This window comes from Coregonus clupeaformis, unplaced genomic scaffold (assembly GCF_020615455.1).
Source record: "Coregonus clupeaformis isolate EN_2021a unplaced genomic scaffold, ASM2061545v1 scaf0475, whole genome shotgun sequence".
Lineage (NCBI taxonomy): Eukaryota > Metazoa > Chordata > Actinopteri > Salmoniformes > Salmonidae > Coregonus > Coregonus clupeaformis.
This window is the reverse complement of record NW_025533930.1, coordinates 209335-219104: the sequence shown is the minus strand read 5'-3', so window position 1 is coordinate 219104 and position 9770 is coordinate 209335.

Here is a 9770-nt window from a genome sequence, read left to right as displayed (position 1 = left end):
GTAAAAGGATTGGAACATAAAGTCAGTAACCAAAGGGTAAGGTGGTCCCGTCAGGTAAAAGGATTGGAACATAAAGTCAGTAACCAAAGGGTAAGGTGGTCCCGTCAGGTAAAAGGATTGGAACATAAAGTCAGTAACCAAAGGGTAAGGTGGTCCCGTCAGGTAAAAGGATTGGAACATAAAGTCAGTAACCAAAGGGTAAGGTGGTCCCGTCAGGTAAAAGGATTGGAACATAAAGTCAGTAACCACAGGGTAAGGTGGTCCCGTCAGGTAAAAGGATTGGAACATAAAGTCAGTAACCAAAGGGTAAGGTGGTCCCGTCAGGTAAAAGGATTGGAACATAAAGTCAGTAACCAAAGGGTAAGGTGGTCCCGTCAGGTAAAAGGATTGGAACATAAAGTCAGTAACCAAAGGGTAAGGTGGTCCCGTCAGGTAAAAGGATTGGAACATAAAGTCAGTAACCAAAGGGTAAGGTGGTCCCGTCAGGTAAAAGGATTGGAACATAAAGTCAGTAACCAAAGGGTAAGGTGGTCCCGTCCAGGTAAAAGGATTGGAACATAAAGTCAGTAACCAAAGGGTAAAGTGGTCCCGTCAGGTAAAGTCATCTCTTGTCACAGACGACCGGAATCTTTTAGTAAGTGGGGCATTACGTAGATGGAACCCCTTTCAATCCCTAACAATCTTTTTGTAGGCGTTTTCAACATTTCTAAAACACTATTTCGGCCGTTTATAAAACCCTCGACTAAGCGTGTGATTGATTCCAAGTTTACACGCTGGGAATTTTCATAGTTTTTGTGTCACGCCTTTGGCGTTCAACACTACGTGATTGTTTTTAGTCCTAAAAGCATAGCGTTTGGGTCCACAGGATGACCACTCTATGATATGGTCACCATCTTCGAGTTCACTTGTTAAACCACCCAGATAGTTGCTAAGAGAGGGGGGTTCCAATCACCAGGTTTGCTTCCATAGACCACAGAGTCTGTGTCCTGCAAGACATAGTCCAAGAACACAACGGTGACAGATCTGTTGAGGCGCGAGGTCTGCTTGCACAGATAGATTTACAATTCATTGTAAAAGCAACATTTCTATCAGAGATGCTAAAGTCTTCATCACTTGACCTGTCAAAGGCTGTTGATTTAGTTGAAGCCTTAGTTCAAACTTTGAATGACTAGAGGGATGAGTCATTTTTTTGATGACCTATGGAATGAAGTGTTGAACACAGCTGAGCAATGTGATACTGCAATACAGCCCCTGCAAAACTTTGCCTTGGGAGAGGTGTGCACATTTCATGGGCGGGATCTGTCACCCAGGTGTCCTATGGAAAAACCAGTGTCTTGACCATTGGACCAAGAAGTAATGCCCTACTGACCTGAGGGTGACACTGATTTTGAAGTTGAAGGCAGGACTACCTCATTACCAGATCATGAGACAGACTCATGTTTTCTACACACATGGGATAGTGTAAAAGGAACTTTGCTCTAGGAAGCCCATGCTAGAAGTGTTAGGAGGTGGAAGTTAGAGAATTAGTCCAGTAACTGAAAGGTCACTGGTTTGAGTCCTGAGCCAGACAACAAAACGTGGGATTTGGATCTGAACTGGCAGATCTGTGACCAACCCCTTCAGAAAGACAAATTCCCTTTGTTCCCTGTAACATGGACTAATAAAGTTGTACTGTACTGTGCTGTGCTGCACTTTATTGAACAGAACCTGAGAGTCCAGCATGTCAGGGGGATGGGGTGGGGGGTGGGGGGTGAGAGCAGCAGTGGGGGATGGGTAGCTAGTCCTTGATTGGTTGTAGTCCTGGGAGCCACAACTGCCGAAAGAGAAATTCAATCTACCCTTTTTATCAGCCAAGCCAACATACTGTTTTACACACCATTTTTGTGGACTGTTAATGTTTATATTTAAAATCAACACTGAGCTTTTCATGTTATAATCTGTTATTTATCAAATCTGATAGTAAGATATTGAAACCGTATACACTATGCACTAGAAATGGTTGTAATGAAAACCTGGGACACTCCTATAGACCTATGGAATTATGAGGAGGGGAAAATTATGTATTTCTGAAAGATATCAAGTAATTTGAAGTCAATTCTTGCATGGGAAACTGCAGTCTGGTTTGTTTCTGGTACATTAAGGTCATGTCTTAGGATACATTTATATGGTTTATTGAATAGACATTGTTGACTCATACTGTTTGAAACATAGAAGTTAAGGTGAGGATTGTGAATGAAATCATGAATATGTTGATTAATTGGGTTAAAGTATATATTAGTAATGATATACATTTGAAGTATTGGGTGATATTGATATGGATGTTTAGAGTGGTAAATATCTGTGTTGAATGGCAAGTAATGAATTGGTTATCATCATGGGGTGATGATATTTTCATATGATGTGAATTTGGTTGAATTATTAAAGCAGGAATAGTCTAGGGATGTGATGATGTAACAGGGAGTGATAATAGAGTGTTATAATGTGTATGTTATATTAGGTATATTAGGAGGACAAAGGCGGAGTTGAACATTGTTTATTTTAACAATCATGGGTTTTTAAGAATTGGGTCTGAGATGTTAATCATTAGCATTGGATGCTATTATTTTAAGATTAGGAGGATATGGTGATTTGAATGCTGTTGAAGTCTTTTCAAAGTTTTTTTAGTGGTTAATTCCTATAGGAACATGGATGGCAAGTATTCTAGGTCCTCTAGTGGCCATAGTAATCATTACAGCCATAGTTATGGGGGTGTTGTTTCAATTTCTCGGGATTGATTTTAAGATCTGTACGAACGATTACTAACATGCCAGTTATTACAGTTAGAGTTAGATATGTGTCAGTTAATGTTAATACAAGGAGGGAGGGGAATAATTATTATTCTATGTCATCTTGTTCCAGTTCAAATTCCATTAATAATATTGATTGAGGAATGGGAATGTTAAGTTGGAATTGTATGACATGGAATTAAGGTTTACAGGAAGAAGAGGTGGACAGATGGCGATCTCAGTCGATCAGATAGATCCCCAGGTGACCAGTGATAAGCTTGGGGGTCCTCTGACAGCGCATGGATGAGGAAGATGGATGTTTTTGTTATTTTTATATTAATGTGTTCAGATTATAGTTTCATGTAATTTCGTAATGGTTATGTAGAATTGTTTTGTATGGATGATGTCATGATGGTCACAAGTCATTTCTATGGATATTTATTTTTGGTTTTTTGTTGCGTGTATCAGAAAAAAGGGGTCATTTTAAAAGAGGGGAGGATGTCTGTGGGATTTTTCCTTATATAAATAAGGTTTTGACTACATAGATTATTATCATGAATATATAGTAGTTAATTATGTGTTTATCTTTACTCAGGCTGAGTTTATAGAGGTTTGAGAGGTTTGATATCACATAAGATAGATGACTGGGAATTTATACCTTTGTTGATTAAATATATGGAGAATCAGGTTGGATTCAGGTATGAAAGGTTGAAGGGGTAAATTCTCAGTTATCTGGCATAGTTTAGGATCTAGTCAGAGATATATGTACTACAGAAGGGGAATATTGTATTTTATATGAATTTATGGGGATAAGTACTTTTAATTACCAAAAAATGAAGAAAAAATAAGTGGATTGATATGATGTTTTTATGGTATAATGATGTCATGTCATAGTATCGTGAAAGTCAAGAGTTAGTAGATAATGAGGTTTGGAGTCAGGAAGTCTACATTCCATTATGTCAAAGGAGATTCCTGATGTTTAGGGTAGTGTGATTGATGGACAGGATATAATGACCTGGGGCAAAGGGTAATAACAACAGAGAAAGGGAGTGCTATGATGGTTGCCAGATGTATGTGAAAGGGAGTGCTATGATGGCTGCCAGATGTATGTGAAAGGGAGTGCTATGATGGCTGCCAGATGTATGTGAAAGGGAGTGCTATGATGGCTGCCAGATGTATTTGAAAGGGATGCTATGATGGTTGCCAGATGTATGTGAAAGGGAGTGCTATGATGGCTGCCAGATGTATGTGAAAAAGGGAGTATAACCAGAGTATAAAGGAGGTTAGATCTGTATGTGTGGGGGAGTTCAACTGACGAAGGGCAAAGCCATGTCCGTTGGTTAGATGAACCCACGAGGCTCGTGATTTAATAAATACTGGTATAAAATCTCCACAGAATGTCTAAGTAAATTCTTGCATCTTGAACTTCTCAATACCAGAAAGTCATCATAACACTGGGTGACGATGTATGGTCCTTTTAGCTCTGACCCTTCTTCCGTCACTAGGGTCTAGGATCACGAGAGTCCTTCTCCATTTGTCAACATGGCTCTGTGAGTGAGTCCTTCTCCAGTTTGTCAACATGGCTCTGTGGAGTGAGTCCTTCTCCATTTCTCAACATGGCTCTGTGGAGTGAGTCCTTCTCCATTTCTCAACATGGCTCTGTGGAGTGAGTCCTTCTCCATTTCTCAACATGGCTCTGTGGAGTGGGTCCTTCTCCATTTCTCAACATGGCTCTGTGTAGTGAGTCCTTCTCCATTTCTCAACATGGCTCTGTGGAGTTTGTCCTTCTGGCAGCGTACCAATAGGGGAAGTTGAGAATCCCTGCTGCAAAGACACACAGACACAGACAGACACAAATAAAACAATGCTCCGCAGTGGCGTGCCATCTTCCTCCTCTGGGTTGGCACACTCCTACAGTGGGATAGATGCAGGTATCTCTCTCTGGTACTTTCCCTCCATAGAGGTAACCAGCAACACTCTAGTACTGACCTCCCCACCTAGGTTTTGTCCACACTGACCTTCCTGTCATTGGATCCTCACCAATTCAGGAAACTCCATCAAAGTCAAGCCTCTCATTAAAACATATAACTTTTCCCACTACACTCTAAAATAACCTCACGCTCTCCATACCACCTCCTTAATATTATATGATTGGCATTGATGTACTGGGAACCACAATATAATGTTATATCAAAGCTTATTATCCAAACTGATATCAAATGATCATACACATTCATATAATTTATTATGCACTCTTTCAGATTAAAATGACTTCCTGCTCTTTGTTCATAAAATAGCCCATGTTGTTCCATGTACCTCGATGCCATCTGGTGAACAAAAAATGGTGGCATTGAGTTGACTTAAAAGGTCTCTTCCCATTAACGCCATAGGAGTTGCAGCGCTTCCTATACATGAATGTTGAAAAATAATATCCTCCAAATCAATTTGTAATGGGAGAGATATAGGATCAATTTGCATAGTTCCACTAATTCCGATAGACTGGACTTTCTGATTACTTAAAGGACACCTTCAATCTTGTTGCCTTAAACATGACATAGTTGCCCCTGTATCTATTAGAAATTGAATTATTTTACCAGATACACATAAACTTAACTGTGGTATTTCTAATGGGCTAACTTGAAATATGCTATTGTGGTGCATTGATCATGCATTTAACCTCCTCCCTGCTTATCGGTGTTGTGGTGCATTGATCATGTGTTTAACCTCCTCCCTACTTATCGGTGTTGTGGTGCATTGATCATGTGTTTAACCTCCCTCCCTGCTTATCGGTGTTGTGGTGCATTGATCATGTATTTAACCTCCTCCCTGCTTATCGGGTGTTGTGGTGCATTGATCATGTGTTTAACCTCCTCCCTGCTTATCGGTGTTGTGGTGCATTGATCATGTGTTTAACCTCCTCCCCCTGCTTATCGGTGTTGTATGTCATTGTCCCCTATAATAGATTACCTGGCCTTCTCCTCTCTAGGTGTATTCTGGGAATTAGGAGTGCGGTTGGGCAGGAGTCCATTTTCCCCTCTCTCTATCTCCATATCGCCGATTCTCTCCTCATCCTGTATTCTAATTACAATCTCCAACCCAATGTCCCCAGTGTTTACAATCAATTGCAGTATCCCTGTCTCTGTTAAAGCTCCTTCTTCCTTCTCTGGAATTACCATTGGACCCTTCCTCTTCCTCCATTATTATCCTTCCCCTGCTTCAACGAAAAATTACATCATTTTATTTGCTAATCTATTGTTTAAATCGACATTTTGGTTTTGTTTGGTTATTGTAAATATCATTGTATATTCATTTTCCACACACTCTCTAGTATATCTAATTTTTTCAGTGTTTATTCGTCCTGTCTGACCTCTAAACCTTCTTTCTGCCGTGTCTAAAGCTCTACCAAACCTTTGGAACCACACTGGACCTGCACTCCTCACACCACCGTTTGGTCTCAAAGTTATCTGTTTTAACTTTAGGAAACATATATTTGGACCTGAGTTTAGGATTTTTTGTATATATTTTTTGCCTAACCCCATAAGATTGTATAAATAACCAATCATATTGTCACTATCCTCTTCACGTCTTCCCCTGTACTAGAAGCTGGTGGCTGAATAGAGTTCAGCTAACTGTGGATGTAACCAATCATGTGTCACTATCCTCTTCTCACGTCTTCCCCCTGTACTAGAAGCTGGAGGCTGAATAGAGTTCGCTAACTGTGGATATAACCAATCATATTGTCACTATCCTCTTCTACGTCTTCCCCTGTACTAGAAGCTGGAGGCTGAATAGAGTTCCGCTAACTGTGGATGTAACCAATCATATTGTCACTATCCTCTTCTACGTCTTCCCCTGTACTAGAAGCTGGAGGCTGAATAGAGTTCAGCTAACTGTGGATATAACCAATCATATTGTCACTATCCTCTTCTACGTCTTCCCCTGTACTAGAAGCTGGAGGCTGAATAGAGTTCGCTAACTGTGGATATAACCAATCATATTGTCACTATCCTCTTCTACGTCTTCCCCTGTACTAGAAGCTGGAGGCTGAATAGAGTTCGCTAACTGTGGATATAACCAATCATATTGTCACTATCCTCTTCTACGTCTTCCCCTGTACTCAAGCTGGAGGCTGAATAGAGTCTCGCTAACTGTGGATATAACCAATCATATTGTCACTATCCTCTTCTACGTCTTCCCTGTACTAGAAGCTGGAGGCTGAATAGAGTTCGCTAACTGTGGATATAACCAATCATATTGTCACTATCCTCTTCTACGTCTTCCCTGTACTAGAAGCTGGAGGCTGAATAGAGTTCGCTAACTGTGGATATAACCAATCATATTGTCACTATCCTCTTCACGATCTTCCTGTACTAGAAGCTGGAGGCTGAATAGAGTTCGCTAACTGTGGATATAACCAATCATATTGTCACTATCCCCTCTTCTACGTCTTCCCCTGTACTAGAAGCTGGAGGCTGAATAGAGTTCGCTAACTGTGGATATAACCAATCATATTGTCACTATCCTCTTCACTGACTCTTCCCTACTAGAAGCTGGAGGCTGAATAGAGTTCGCTAACTGTGGATATAACCAATCATATATGTCACTATCCTCTTCTATGTCTTCCCTGTACCTAGAAGCTGGAGGCTGAATAGAGTTGCTAACTGTGGATATAACCAATCATATTGTCACTATCCTCTTCACGTCTTCCCCTGTACTAGAAGCTGGAGGCTGAATAGAGTTCGCTAACTGTGGATATAACCAATCATATTGTCACTATCCTCTTCTCGTCTTCCCCTGTACTAGAAGCTGGAGGCTGAATAGAGTTCGCTAACTGTGGATATAACCAATCATATTGTCACTATCCTCTTCTACGTCTTCCCTGTACTAGAAGCTGGAGGCTGAATAGAGTTCGCCAACTGTGGATATAACCAATCATATTGTCACTATCCTCTTCTACGTCTTCCCCTGTACTAGAAGCTGGAGGCTGAATAGAGTTCGCTAACTGTGGATATAACCAATGCATTTGTCACTATCCTCTTCTCACGTCTTCCCCTGTACTAGAAGCTGGAGGCTGAATAGAGTTCGCTAACTGTGGATATAACCAATCATATTGTCACTATCCTCTTCTCACGTCTTCCCTCTGTACTAGAAGCTGGAGGCTGAATAGAGTTCGCTAACTGTGGATATAACCAATCATATTGTCACTATCCTCTTCTACGTCTTCCCCTGTACTAGAAGCTGGAGGCTGAATAGAGTTCCGCTAACTGTGGATATAACCAATCATATTGTCACTATCCTCTTCTACGTCTTCCCCTGTACTAGAAGCTGGAGGCTGAATAGAGTTCGCTAACTGTGGATAAATTCCTTTCACTTTCAGATCCTTTTATAGCCCTGTGGACTGACTCTTTTCATAAGGTAGATTATGTTGCTCCATTGCCAAATTACCTCATTTCTTAATTGACTTTTCCTCCTTCCTAATGATATTTACAGTCCATTGTGCACTCATTAAATCCCATGATTTATACACCTCTTTCATGTCATTTAAAATCCCATTTCGGTACCTTATGGCTTTATTATCAATTATATACTTTCGCTCTACTTGTAATTTAACCCTTTTAAAAACTACCAGCTTGAGGATAGTCATTATCTGTCCATGCTGATAAATCACTAAGATATAGTTCCACATAGAAAAATCCTAATTTACTTAACATCCATTTGCACATTGTCTGATTTTCACTACTTTTAAAAGATACTTGTTTTAAATGCGGATTTGTCTGTAATCATTTCGTCGTTTCCCTTCTCTCTCTTCGAGGTAAAATGAAGCTCTGATTTACTCTTAATGGAGACTGTTTTTCCAGATATCGGTCTACTAAGTTGGCTCTCCATTACTTTTATTAGTTCATCCAATATTAGTAATCAAATACTTGAATCAAATCCCCAACTTGATCTTTATTAAAATTTTGTTTGCCTATTTTGTCATTGGTGCCATGATTCAACATGATCGCTCTGAGCATTTGTTGTTGAATCACAGCACCATGTTATTGTCTTATTTGCTACTTCTCCTTACATCTGTTTACGTACTTGAATACCACTCATCTGTTCCCCTCAACAAAATATTGAATTTTAAAAGTTCGTTACAGCTCAGCTTTACCACAGATAAGCAGAATTTAACCTGTTAACTAAATGAAAGTCTGCTTACCTGTTAGTTCGGGCTGTAAACTGCATCCTGTTCGTTTAGACTCCAATCTGTTGTGACCAGTTTCTCTGGTATCTCGGTACTTCAGGATGTAAGAGAGTAGTCGGCCACTTAGATGGAGAGTTGATTCATTGTTATTTAATGGTTACAGTACTGGATTCAATGACAAGCGGTACGGGCTTAGCCTCTTGTCATCTGAATGACTTCCATAGAAAACCTCTCAGTTTATATAATGCTCTCCGAGCTACTTCCATCCCACAGTTGCCAACCATTATTGAGTGTCACTCATCTCCTACAATAGGATCCCCATACATAGTATCGTGTGGCACCCAGAGCCAGGCCATTCCATCACGTACTCTTTCTAAGATTAGCAACAGTGGCCCCCTAATCTATCTTGGTACGCCGACCTTCTGGCCCCCATCCGTGACCGACACAACACATGGCGTGTCCTTCTCCTCTCTCTCACCTACAGCTGATGACTTTAAAGACATTTAATAAAATGCTGTATCAAAAGACGTTATATCAAACACCTTCCTAATATTGAGTTACCTCCCACTTTTGTCCTCAGAACAGCCTCAATTCATCGGGGCATGGAGTTGAAAGCGTTCCACAGGGGATGCTGGCCCAGGTTGACGCCAATTCTTCCCACAGTTGTGTCCAAGTTGGCTGGATGTCCTTTGTGTGGTGTACCATGAGCGTGAAAAACCCAGCAACGTTGCAGTTCTTGACACAAACCGGTGATCCTGGCACCTACTACCATACCCGTTCAAAGGCACTTAAATATTTTGTCTTGCCCATTCACCCTCTGA